Raw genomic sequence first — 13,881 nt, 5'->3', positions numbered from 1 at the left:
ATACCCCTTACATTGATCTCCTTTTCCTTGCTGTAGTTTGGGGATTTTTTGGTAATTTTTTAGATCTTTATTTTATTATTAATTTTTATTTTATTATTGGGAATGTTTAAATATGCTGGGGGGGAAAAAAAAGGAGAGCATTGTACAATGACCACCCAAATCTCCACCATCCAGATTTAACAACTTCTAACATTTTGCCATTTCTGTTTTACCTGCATGTAGGTGTGTTTGTGTGTGTGTGTGTTAAAAATCTTATTTACAGTGTTTATTTCATTTAAAGAGAGAGAAAGAGCCCTGATCGGTTTGGCTCAGTGGATAGAGCGTTGGCCTGTGGACTGAAGGGTCCCAGGTTTTATTCCTGTCAAGGGCATGTACTTTGGTTGTGGGCGCATTCCAAGTGGGGGTGTGCAGGAGGTGGCTGATCAATGTTTCTCTCTCATTGATGTTTCCAATTCTCTATCCCTCTCCCTTCCTCTCTGTAAAAAAAAAAAAAAAAAAAAAAAAAAATCAATAAAAAAATTTTTTTTAAAGAGAGAGAAAGAAAGAGAGAGGGAAACATCAATTTGTTATTCCACTTGTTTATTCATTCACTGGTTTATTCTTGTGTGTGCCCTGACCTGGAATCAAACTGGTAAGCTTTCAGAGAACCACAACTTCTCTTTCCACTAAATGTATGACTTGGCCCTCTCTGGATGGAGTCGCCTTTCATTCCACCGAATGTGGAGCTTGCCCTTCCCGCCAGCCCGTGTGGCTGGTACAGGTCAAGGTCCCCCCCAAGGGCAAACAGAGATGCTCAGGACGATGCCCAACCACCTGAGCCACATGGGCCAGGGCCATAACCAGATGTTCTTAACTATCCCCTCCATGGCTTCGTTTGTTTGTTTGTTTTGAGCCAGAATTCATTGAAGAATCATGAAATGTGTTTTGACTTCATACCTCTTTAGTCAGAGGACAGTTGGGGAATTACATTTTACATTTATAGTGCTTTTGGGTCTCAGCCCTCCTGCAACCCTTTGTGCACCCCACTCCCCTCTCTGTGCTGTGTACGCAATAGGCAGTTAATAAAGATTGATAACGACTGGCAGTAAAGTCCTACTCCAGGCAGTAAAGTCCTTTCTCTCTCCTCGGCACCTCTGCCCTGTCCAAAGGAGAGGAGAAAACTTGTTCATGAATATTTATTTCTAAACAGCATTATTCATAATACCAAGAAGTAGAAACAACTCAAATGTCCATCAACTGATGAATAGAAAAGTAAGATGTGATATATTCATACAATAGAATATTATTGTGCAACAAAAATAAATGAGCCAAAACCGGTTTGGCTTAGTGGATAGAGCGTTCGGCCTGTGGACTGAAAGGTCCCAGGTTCGATTCCAGTCAAGGGCATGTACCTTGGTTGTGGGCATATCCCCAGTAGGGGATGTGCAAGAGGCAGCTGATCGATGATGCTCTCTCATCAATGTTTCTAACTCTCTATCCCTCTCTTCCTCTCTGTAAAAAATCAATAAAATATATATTTAAAATAAATAAATAAATGAAATACTCATACATACTTATATCAAGGATGAGCCTTGAAAATGTTATGCAAAGAGAAATAGGCCAGCCCCCAAAGAAATGCACATATGATTTCTTTCATATCAAATGTCCAGAAAAGGCCTGGGTCTAGAGGTCGTGTCCTCTAGCTGAGGGAACAGGAAGGATGGGGGGCGGGGTGGTGACCGCTGAGGGATGCAGGGCTTCTTTTTGAGGTGATGAACATGTCCTAAAGTGGATTGTGGTGAAGGTTGCACAATTCTCTGAATATACTTGTACACTTTGAGTAAATTACATATGTGCATTATAGTTCAATTAAGGTGTGTGTTGTTGTGGGGTTTTTTTTAAGTCCTAATCTTCCTTGTTGCTCAGATCACAGTAAATGTTTAAAGAGAAAGAGAATGTCCTCTTCCCTCCTCTCCCGTCTCCTCATCTCCTGTCTTCTCCTCTCCTTTGGACAGGGCAGAGGTGCCGAGGAGAGAGAAAGAAGCTTCGCCTGCTTTAGCGAAGGGTTCTTTACCTTCAGGTCTGCTGAATGAGAAGAACCACAACTTCTCTTTCCACTAAATGTATGACTTGGCCTTCTCTGGACGGAGTCCCCTTTCATTCCACCAAATGTGGAGCTTGCCCTTTCCGCCAGCCCGTGTGGCTGGTACAGGTCAAGGTCCCCCCCAAGGGCAAACAGAGATGCCGGTCTCAAACCTCCCACGGGAGTCCAGGCGGCCTTGCCAGGTTCCACGTGTACAGAACACTTCTGTTTTGTGGGTGTCGTGTGGTTAGAGTGGCTGTTTGTTTCCCATCCAGCTTCCTTGCTGCACTGTGAGTAGGAATTGTCTTATTCATCTTTGTATTGTCTGTGCCTAAAACAGACATTTGCACTTAAATGGTATACTGTGTGCCCTGGCCAGTGTGGCTCAGTGATTGAGCTTCAACTAATAAACCTGGAGGCCACAGATCCATTCCTGATTCTGGTTGTGAGCTTGATCCCTAGTAGAAGGTGTGCAGGAGGCAGCCAACCAATGAATGATTCTATCTCATCATTGATGTTTCTATCTCTTTCTCTCCCTTCCTCTCTGAAATTATATATATATATATATATATATATATATATATATATATATATATATATACTAGAGGCCTAATGCACAAAATTCATGCAAGAGTAGGCCTTCTGCTGAAACCGATTTGGCTCAGTAGATGGAGCGTCAGCCTGTGGACTGCATGGTCCCAGGTTCGATTCTGGTCAAGGGCATGTGCCTTGGTTGCGGGCACATCCCCAGTGCGGGGTGTGCAGGAGGCAGCTGATCGATGTTTCTAACTCTCTATCCCTCTCAATTCCTCTCTGTAAAAAATCAATAAAAGATATTTTTAAAAAATAAAAATAAAATAAAAAAACACACAAGTAACACATAGCATTTGCCATAGATTTTTTTTTTTTAAAAAAAGAGGAGGCCTTCCTTCCCCGGGCTGCTGGCACTGGTTTCCTTCTGGCACCCAGGCCCCGAGCTTCCCTCCCAGCCCAGGCTTCGTCCAGAAGGTGGTCTGGAAGGATGTCTGGAAGGATGTCCGTTCTAATTAGCATATTATGCTTTTATTATTATAGATATAAAGGTAGCATGTGTGAACTCTGCTCTTTGGGGGAGGCATGGGGAGGCTCCAGCCCTGTGGGAGGTGGCTTCAAACTCTGGGATCCTGAATTCCAACCCCAGCTGTCACTGGTGCCTAAGGAATCCATCTGCTCACCCCTGACAGACTGTGGGGGGAAATGGGCTAATAGCAGGAAGGTTACACTTGGGACACGGTTTGCATTGAATCAGGAACGTTAAGTGTGAAAAGACGTAACCAAATTTTTCTTATTCCTCTCAGTGCCAACCAGGGCCCTTCTGCTAATTTTGCTGGAGAAGAAATGGAGTTGCATTAGGGGAAAGGGAGCTGGATGGATTTACTTAGCTGACCAAAGAAAAAGAAAGCTACAGTGAGAGACTGGGACTCCTGGTTCCTTTTCTTTCCTCCGTTTCTCCCCTCGGACTTTCTCCCAAGCTTCCGAGAGGCAGTTTGGTGTCACTCAGGCACACTGGCTGCCTTGGCCTTGCTCCAGGGGCACATGGCAAAGGGCCCAGGAAATGTGCTCCTGGACTGGCCGGTGGCAGCGGGAGGGGGCGGGGAGAGGCTGGTTACCAAACTCTGCAATGATTGGTTTGATCCAGTCACCTTCTTCTTGGTTAAAATGATCATTTTGCAATATATGCATATAATGAATCATGTTCTACAACTGAAACCAATATAATGTTATATGCCAATTATATCTCAATAAAAAGTATACATTGATATATGCATACATAAAGAAAAAGATATGCATCAACATATTTTTTATTTTAAAAAGTTAACTTATTTATTGATGAGAGAGAGAGAGAGAGAGAGAGAGAGAGAGAGAGAGAGAGAGAGGAACATTGATTTGTCATTCCACTTGTTTATGTTTTCACTGGCTGATTTTTGTATGTGCCCTGATCAGGGATTGAACCTGAAACCTCAGGGTATCTGAACAACACTCCAACTAGCTGAGCAACCCAGCGAGGGCTAACTTTCTTTTTTCCCCAACATATTTTTTTTAATTAAAATGTTTTGCCCTGTCCGGCGTGGCTCAGTTGGTTGGAGCTCGTCCCGCACACCAAAAGAAGGATGTTCAGTTCCGTGTCAGGGCACATCCCCAGGTTTCGGGTGTGATCCCCAGTTAGGGTGCATGCGGGAGAGAGCGGATCAGTATTTCTCGTTCACACTAATGTTTCTCTATTTCTCGCTTCCTCTCTCTGAACTCAATAAAAGTACATAAATAAATAAATAAATAAATAAAGGGCTTCTTTTCTCAAAGGACACATGAAGAAAGCGAAGCCAGTGTGGCTCTGTGGTTGAGTGTTGGACCCATGAACCAGGAGGTCACAGTTTCAATTCCGGTGAGGGCACAATCCTGGGTTTCAGGCTCCGTCCCCAGTAGGGGGGCGTGCAGGAGGCAGCTGATCCATGTTTCTATTTCTATCCCTTTCCCTTCCTCTTTCTCTAAAGTCAATAAAACATATTTGAAAAAGAAAAGACAACCCACAGTGTGGATAAAGTATTTGCAAACATATATTTCACAAGGTTCTACTCTCCAGAATATATGAAGAATGCTTACAGCTCTAGCTGGTTTGGCTCAGTGGATAGAGCGTCAGCCTGCAGACCAAAGAGTCCCAGGTTCCATTTCGGCCAAGGGCAGGTACCTTGGTTGCAGCCTCCTCCTAAGCCTGAACCCTGGATGGGCACGGGAGGCGGAGGGGGACGCGCGGGGGGGATGGGGAGAGGGAGGGAGAGAACCAATCAATGTGTTTCTGTCTTCCCCTATCTCTGCCAATCTCCCTAAAAATCAATGCAAAAATATCCTCCAGTGATAATTAACAGAAACAAACAAACAAAAAGAATTCTTACAATTCAACAAGTAAAAGACAACCCAATTGAAAAACGGGCGATGAATTGGATTAGAAAGCCAATAAGCCCGTGGAAAGATGTCATTTTGTCATCAGGGAAAATCACAACGAGGTTCCACTTCCTACCCACCAGGATGGCTAGAATAACAAAAAAATAGACAATAAGTGTTGGTGAGGCTGTGAAGACATGAGAATCCTCATAGATAGGAATGTAAAGTGGTACAGCCACTTCAGAAAAAGTTACACATGGAGTTGACACATGATTCAGCAATTCCATTTGTAGGTGTGCACCCAAGAGAAATGAAAATACAAACCCTGTACACATTCCTATGACCGTTATTCATGATAACCAAAAAGTTAAAACCAGCCAAATGTCCATTAATTAGTGAAAAAGTTAATGTGGTATTTCCATACAATGGAATATTAATCAGCAATAAAAAGGAATGCAGTTCTAATATATGCTACTACATGCATGAATCTTGAAAACAGGCTAAGTGGAAGAAGCCAGCTCTAACTGGTTTGGCTCAGTGGATAGAGCGTTGGCCTGCGAACTAAAGGGTCCCAGATTCAATTCTGGTCAAGGGCCCATGCCTAGGTTGCAGGCTCCATCCCCAGTAGGGGGCATGCAGGAGGCCAATCAATGATTCTCTCTCATCCTTGATGTTTCTCTCTCTCCCTCTCCCTTTCTCTCTAAAATCAATAAAAATATTTTTTAAAAGAAAACAAACCAATCACTACAGACCACATGTTGTATGATTCTACTCACATGAAATGTCCAGAATAGGCAAATGCATAGAGACAAAAAGTAGGTTAGTGGTTTCCTAGGCTAGGGATGTGGAAGATGGGAAGTAACTGCTAAGGGGTATGGGGTTTCCTTTGGCGGTAACGATAATGCTCTACAATTAATTGTGCTACTTGTTGTACAACCTTGTGAATATAGTAAAACCCCTGAATTGTACAGTTTAAAAGATTGAGTTTTAGAATCTATGAGTGATATCCCAGTTAAAAAAATAATAAGGATACTAAATAGAACTTGAAAACTGTTAAAATAAGTAAAAATGATGCCTTTCCAATGCCATGTTTTGGCTGGTGGTCGGGCCAATGACCCAGGCCTTTTGCACAGTTACAGGCCCAGCACAAACTTCGAAGGCCTCTGGGCCCTTGCAGACGGTTGCATCATCTCATTATGAGGAGAGAACACAAGAAAGCTCTCAATTCACATTCTTTTTAAAAAAAACCAGTGCTTAGCAAAGTTGCAGTCATCTGACTGCCCAGATCATCAGGGCAAGTTCGGGATGAGACAGTAAGTCAGTGTTCTGGGCCCAGTCTATACACCTTCTTGGACGGGCCCAGCCCCATCCCTTCCCAAGCAATCTTGCCAGGTCTTGCCCTGCAGCACCGGCTTCTCTCTGAGGCTCTGACTCTCTCAGGGCTGTCTCAGCCTCCCCTTGGGAGCTCCGGCGCTCACGTCCCACTCACTGACCTCCAGGAGCCCCTGTCTGCCCAGCAACTGTTCCGAGGGGCTCCGACAACCCAGGCAAGGGGTAAACTTTGACCAAAGAGGGAGGGGGGCCTGGAAGGAGCTGCCAGTTGCTGCCCCCATGTTTCTCCTACCGACCGACCGACTCCTTCAGTCCATGGAGATATCCCAAGTGACTGAGCGGCAACCATGTGGATATTCTTGTGAGGCTGCTAGCCAGCTTATATTTACTCTCCTTCCTTCCCTCTGGCGCTTTCCCTTCCTCCTGTGGCCCTGGGTTTGCAACCTCCCCAGTGAAACATTAACCCCTAGGCCTTGCCTCAAGCTCTGTTTTCTAGGAAGCCAGGGCAGGTGAGCTGCATTAAACTCTCAAATGCTCTTCGGGCTGTTTTCATCATCCTCCCCCCATTCATACCTTGTGAATGGAAACTTCTGCTCCCTCCTCGGGGAGGGACTGGTCCTGTACCCCATGGGGGGAGCCCCCAGTCCTTGACAAGAAGGATGGGGGTGTTTGCCCTGCGTTGCCGAAGACTGTACATTTAATTCTGTGAGAAAACTATCGGGAGCCTGTTTGAATGTAGGTACCAGCCACATTTTTTCCAATCCAGCTTTCTCAGTAATAAAGCTATATTTTCTTCTCAATTTATCTTATTCTCAAGCCCAGTTATCATTCAGTTCAGCACCTGTGGTAGTTGGGGAGGATAGTGCTATGAGTTTGACGGTAATGCTCATAAGCCCTCATGCTCCCCGCGTGCTAGAATCGCTATCTAGAGCCCACCGACTCTCCTCTGGCCCAGAGCAGGCTGCCTCTCGCCAACGGCTCTCCGAGTGCAGTCCAGGCCTAGCAGGCAGGCAGGGACTTCATAGGAACAGGGATGTCAGCATCATATTAGCATGCCCATATTTTGTTTGGGGCATACCTTTAAGATGTGTTTGCAGTATTTAAGACATATCGTTTAGGTCATCATTGTGTTACTGACAGGCATGCTTTTAAAAAGTAATGCTTTTGTTTAAAGATGGCATGTATTCTAGGGATTTTTTTTTTTTTTTTCCTGCCCAGTGGCTCCGCCTCAAGGGCCAGATAGGAAATTCCCAATGGCGTGTTGAAATGGGGGCTCCAGGTGTGCAGAGGAGAGATGGAACCCCCCAGCCCTGCAGCAGCGGGCGCCACGATCGGCTCCTCCTTCCGTCACATTACGGTTCACCGAGATGTGAACCAGCACATGGAAATGTTTGGGAAGCACGGGGGTACATTACACTTTTAATAAGGGGCATTCTGCCTCCCCTGAAGTAGCCCGCTAACGGAGAATGTTTGGGAATTATTGCTGAAAGAAGAAGGTCAGCCGAAACTGGCTTAGCTCAGTGGATAGAGCGTCGGCCTGCAGACTGAAAGGTCCCAGGTTCGATTCCCGTCAAGGGCATGTACCTTGGTTGCGGGCACATCCCCAGTAGGGGGTGTGCAGGAGGTAGTTGATCGACCATTCTCTCTCATCGATGTTTCTAACTCTTTATCCCTCTCTCTTCCCCTCTGTGAAAAATCAATAAAATATATTAAAGAAGAAGAAGAAGAAGAAGGAGGAGGAAGAGGAGGAGGAGGAGGAGGAGGAGGAGGAGGAGGAGGAGGAGGAGGTCAGAGGGGTATCTGTTGAATCAATCAGCGAATCAAGGAAACAAAAGGAAGACACAGCCTGTGTCCTCCGTGGTCCCTCTGGGAAACAGGTGGAAGTAAACCCGTTTATCTGAGTAGAGAAACCACGCGGAACCGGGTCACAAAGGAGACTGAGCGGACACACTTGAGGAAGGACAACAGAGTGTCCCGAGTCTCCGCCCTCCCCCCCCCCCCCCCCCAGGCTTTCCGCTCCAGCCCCTATGAGATCTTTCCTCCTTGGCTTCATTGTTTGTATCTCTTGCCTCAGAAGGAACATACAGGCTCTGCCTCCCTGAAGCTAATGGTGGACTTTCTGATCCCCTGAGCCCAGGTCCCTTCTCCTGCCGCTAAAGAGATTACCCTTCCTCCCCTGGAGGCCCTCAGTCCCCTCCCTCAGCGGAGGGCTGTGCCAGGCACACAGATGATGTCTAGGTTACCCCAGATTTTCAAACTCTGGAAGAGAGGAAGGGACGCAGCAGCTGTTGGGAATGCCTGTCTTCCCACCAGGAAGGTGCCAGGCCGCGTCCCGGGGACCCAGCTGGCTGCCACCCCAGCAGACATTTCATTTCCTCTCCTCCCCACTCATCTCAGCGCTATTTGCTTCCTCTTGAGACCAAAGCCTCCTGCCAGGCCTCTGCTGCTACCCCAAATGGAAACAAAGAAGAGGGAGCCAGGCCAGAAAACAGAAGGAAATTTAAGAATTCAAAGCTCAACCACAGCGGCTTAAGTGAGGGTCGCCGAAGGAAGGACACACGAGGTAAGAGACTATGGAGTTATTAGGTCATCGGGAGACCAGATGGGCTGAGCCCCAAATATGCACCAGCACCCCGGGACGGGCAGCCAGAGGTTTGAAAGGACTCTAGACGGGCTTTTTCATCGGGGAAACTCTCTGAGGCCGGCTTTTTCGGTGGGAAACTCTGGGAGGGTCCAGATCCTTGGGAAGTCCCCAGGGGGAAGAGAATGGTCTTAGCAAATGGAATGTGGTCTAAGCAAAAGGAAATGTCTGCTGTGAAGTGGTAAACGCTAAAGGGCAGTTCTGCCCTGGCTGGTTTGGTTCAGTGGGTAAGAGTGTTGGCCCTCGGACCAAAGGGTCCTGGGTTCGATTCTGGGCAAGGGCACATAATTCGGTTGCAGGTTCTATCATGTCTTTTTCACACTGGTCTTTCTCACATTGATGTTCCTCTCTCTCTCTCTCTCTCTCTCTCTCTCTCTCTCTCTCTCTCTCTCTCTCCCCCCCCCCCCAACTCCCTTCCACTCTCTCTAAAAATCAATGGGAAAAATACCCTAGGGCTATGGTCAGCTCCCAGGGGAGGCAGTATCTATTCAATTATTTGATCAGACATAACAGCTTATAAGCCTGAAATTATTTTCTATTGGTAGAAACTCTTTTCTGATTTTAAAAGTAATATTTTCTAGTGGAGAAAATTTAGAACATGTTATTCTTAACAGTCATGCCCTAGCTGGTTTGTCTCAGTGGATAGAGCACCAGCCTGCGGACTGAAGGGTCCCAGGTTCAATTCTAGTTGTGGGTGAGATCCCCAGTAGGGGGCATGCAGGAGGCAGCCGATCAATGATTCTCTCTCATCATTGATGTTTCTAGCTCTCTTTCCCTCTCCCTTCCTCTCTGAAATCAATTTTAAATGTAATCTTATATAACCCCTTGTCCCAGAGGGGGGAAAAATGCTTAATATTTGGCATGTTTTCATTTTTAGGCCCCCATATTTTTACATAGTTGGAATGTATTGTATATATGAGTTTGTGTCAATTTTTCCCCCTTACTAAATCATGAGCACCTGCTCCAACATTGTTTTTAGCTATTGTTAACTATTTCATCACGATTTGCTTACTGTGGATCAATTCATATCACTTGTTGCATCCCTTATTTCTTGTTATAATTAATACTGCATATCTGTATATAATACTCTAATTTTTAAAACTTTCTTAGGATATATTCTAAATAAAGTGGAACTTCTGGGCAAAGGGTGTGAACACTGTAAGATTCTTTTTTCTTTTCTTTTTCTTTTTGTTTTTGTTAATCCTCACCTGAGGATATTTTTCCATTGATTTGTCAAGAGAGTGGAAGAGAGAGGGAAAGACAGAGAGAAACACTGATGTGAGAGAAGGACTGATGTGAGAGAAGCACATCAATTGGTTGCCTCCTGCACAAGCCCTCACCAGGGATTGGGGAGGGGAGAAGCTGCAACCCAGGTACATGCCCTTGATGGGAATCGAACCCAGGACCCTTCAGTCTGCAGGCCACCTATCCACTGAGCCAAACTGGCTAGGGCTCTTTTTCTTTTTTAAGGCTTTAAAATGGAAATTTATTTATTTATTTTTAAATATTTGTTGTTGAAAATATTATATATGCCCCCCTTTTTATCCCCATTGGCCCCTAAATTGAAGGGGAAAGGAGCGAGAGAGAGAAACATCAATGAGAGAATGAAACATCCACCTGCTGCCTCCTGCATGCTACCTACCAGGGATCAAGCTCAAAACTTGGGCATGTGCCCTAACTGGGAATCAAACCAGCAACCTTTCGGTGCATGGGACAATGTTCAACCAACTGAGTCACACCAGCTAAAGCAAGATTCTTGATTTTCAGAAAAAGATTGTACAGACAACCACTATCGGTAGTAGTAATCTATCTATCTATCTATCTATCTATCTATCTATCTACTAGGGGCCCGGTGCATAAAATTCATGCACTGGGGGTGGGGGGTTCCTCAGCCCAACCTGCCCCCTCTCACATACTGAGAGCCCTCAGGGAGCCCTCAGCCTTACCTCACAGTCCCATGGGGAGCAGGCCTAAGCCACAGTCTGGCCTCCCTTTGTGGGAGGCAACCAGGCTGATCAGAGGAAGGCACCAGCCCTATCACTGAGCTGCTGCTGCCACTGCCAGCCACTGTAGCCACCAAGGTGTTTTCATCAACATGGACTCCAGTTCCTTCACCAAGAAAAAATGACAATTTTCTTTAGGCATTTTCAAGATGTGCCTGTCATAGGATATATGCATTTCTTTCTTTCTTTCTTTCTTTCTTTCTTTCTTTCTTTCTTTCTTTCTTTCTTTCTTTCTTTCTTTCTTTCTCCTCTCCTGAGGATATGTTTCCATTGACTTTTAGAGAATGTGGAAGAGAAAGGGAAAGACAGAGAGCAACATCAAAGTGAGAGGAACACTTTGATTGGTTGCCTCCTGCATGAGCCCTGATTTGGGCCCCTACCAGGGAGGAACCTGCAACCCAGGTACATGCCCTTGATCAGAATCGAACCCGGAACCTGCAATCGTCAGGCCGAGGCATTATCCACTGAGTCAAACTGGCTAGGGCAGGATATGACATTTCTTATCCCCTCTAGCATCAGACCTTTGTTTTTTTCCTCCAGAAGTGTGGTGGAAAAACCCTAGAGCACTTTTTTGGGTTCTTATTACCCAAGTTACTAAGAATATTACCAGTGGCATACAGGAAGCTTAGCCAATGTGCAGTCAGAAAAGGCCTTTCCTCTATAGTTCACACCAATCTCGGGCTGGCCTCCCTTTGTGGGAGGCAACCTGGCTGAACAGGGGAAGGCACCAGCCCTCCAGCGGAGGCTTTTGGCCTTGAGCAGGAACAGAGCCCCAGCTCCCTGCGACCCATTGCAGGGGGTCTGCTCCTGCCCAGGCCTTACCTCGCAGTGACCTGGGTGCCAGGATGTTCCTGGGACACAGGCGCTAGGCGCCTGTGTATGCAAATTAACTTCCATCTTGTTTTGGTTCATTTGCATAGTCACTCTGATTGGCTATGGGCATAGCGAAGGTATAGTCAATTTACATGTTTGTCTATTATTAGGTAAGATAAAAGGCTAAGTGACTGACTGTCTGTCTGTCTGACCGTCTAACCTACCAACCTGCTGGTACATATGACGCACATTGGCAATTTAAAAATAAACATTGATTTTCGCATGTGCGATATATTTAAAGTTTTCTCTAGTGCCAATCAATCACTTGTGTTTTGATCTGTCATTGTTGATTGTGAATTTGGTTGACACTTCTATTTTATTTTATTTTTAAATATATTTTATTGATTTTTTTTTTTTACAGAGAGGAAGGGAGAGGGATAGAGAGTTAAAAACATCAATGAGAGAGAAACATTGATCAGCTGCCTCTTGTACACCCCCTACTGGGGATGTGCCCACAGCCAAGGTGCATGCCCTTGACTGGAATCGAACCTGGGACCCTTGAGTCCACAGATCAATGCTCTATCCACTGAGCCACACCGGTTTTGGCAGGCACTTCTATTTTAGAGAAAGGCTGAATAGTGATATTAAAATATTTCTTCCATTTAATTGCCTTTCAATGTGCACAAATTCTTGCACAGGGCCACTAGTATTTAAATAAATCATTGACACCTCTTTCTCCAAAATGAACTGAACTTAACTTGGTTCATTTGCAACAGTTTGCCTTTCTGGGATGTTGCGGGAGGAAAGGAGACATCCTCTGTTGTCTTCGAGCTGAATCTGTCTTTGGCATTGCTGGGCAATAGAGCATGGCTGAGGCAAGGCCCTGGCCAGTCCCAGGAGACGAAAATGTTGTAGAATGTCAAAGGTCATGATTGTCTTGGTTTTTTTAATTTGTTTTTAAGTAAGTGTATTGGCTGATTGGAGAGAGAGTTGGGGAGAGGGAAGGAAGGAGAGAGAGAGAGAGAGAGAGAGAGAGAGAGAGAGAGAGAGAGAGAGAGAGATTGATTTGTTGTTTCACTTATTCATGCATTCATCGGTTGAGTCTTGTATGTGCCCTGACTGGGAATCGAACCTGCAACCCTTTGGTGTATGGGATGACACTCCAACCAAGTCACCCGGCAGGGTGTCTTTGTTTAATTAATTGATTAGTCTCCCCCTTTCTCACAGCACCAGAGGCTCCATGAGGGTGAAACCAGATCTAACAATATTCCTGGTGTCCAGCAGAGTCACGGGCATGTGTGGTCGAGTGCTCAGTAATGACTTGTTAATCAATGCTTAGGTAGAGTTTCTCGCCTCCTCTTTCATTTAACTTTCTCGAATTCTAGCTCCGGTGGCCCAGGTCTCTGTGGAGAATTTTCCTCCCGGCCTTCCTTGCCATCTGAGGAAGCCCCTGAGAACTGCGCACAGAGGCAGGCAGTCCCCCAATGTTAGCTCCATCTGCTTCCCATTTCCCCATTCTGCTTCGTTCCTTCCCCATCGGATTCTGTCTGGACCAGATACACAGTGCCCCCACCAGAACTGATTCTCACATGGTCCCTTCTGTGGAGAGGCCTCTGCTCCCAGCCCCTGCTGGTGCTCATTCCTCCCCCCTCTCCCCACCCCACGCCCCCCTCACCCGGGTAGGACACCCTCACATCTAACCTGAGCGTGGCTGTGTTGGCATTAACGGGAGAGTATTTCTCATTATAGGACACGGTTTGCTTCCCACTGCATTCCAGCCATCGACCAGATCAGTAATTAAATCAAGGAGGGGTGGGGGTGGGGGGAAGAACCTATAAATGAGTTTGGTACGACTTGTTTTGGAGAAATACGTATTTATTGGTTATTGGATATTTTCCCCTCAAACCCTGCTGGGTTTTTATTGGTGTTCCTTTAGCTCCTACGCACAGATCACTGGGATTAAATTTCTCTCATTGAGGGATAGCCATGTGTCTGCTGTTGAGGTAACTGTGTTTCGAGGTCCTCCCTGGAGACAGGGACGGAGACCTTGAGTCAGAAGGGCTAAGACGATCGTGCCAAGGAGCCTCCTCTGGCCGCCTGTCTTTGGGAAT

The sequence above is a fragment of the Pipistrellus hanaki genome (genome assembly GCF_964339955.1).
Source record: "Pipistrellus hanaki genome assembly, chromosome: 10".
NCBI lineage: Eukaryota > Metazoa > Chordata > Mammalia > Chiroptera > Vespertilionidae > Pipistrellus > Pipistrellus hanaki.
Note: the sequence above shows the minus strand (reverse complement) of the source record.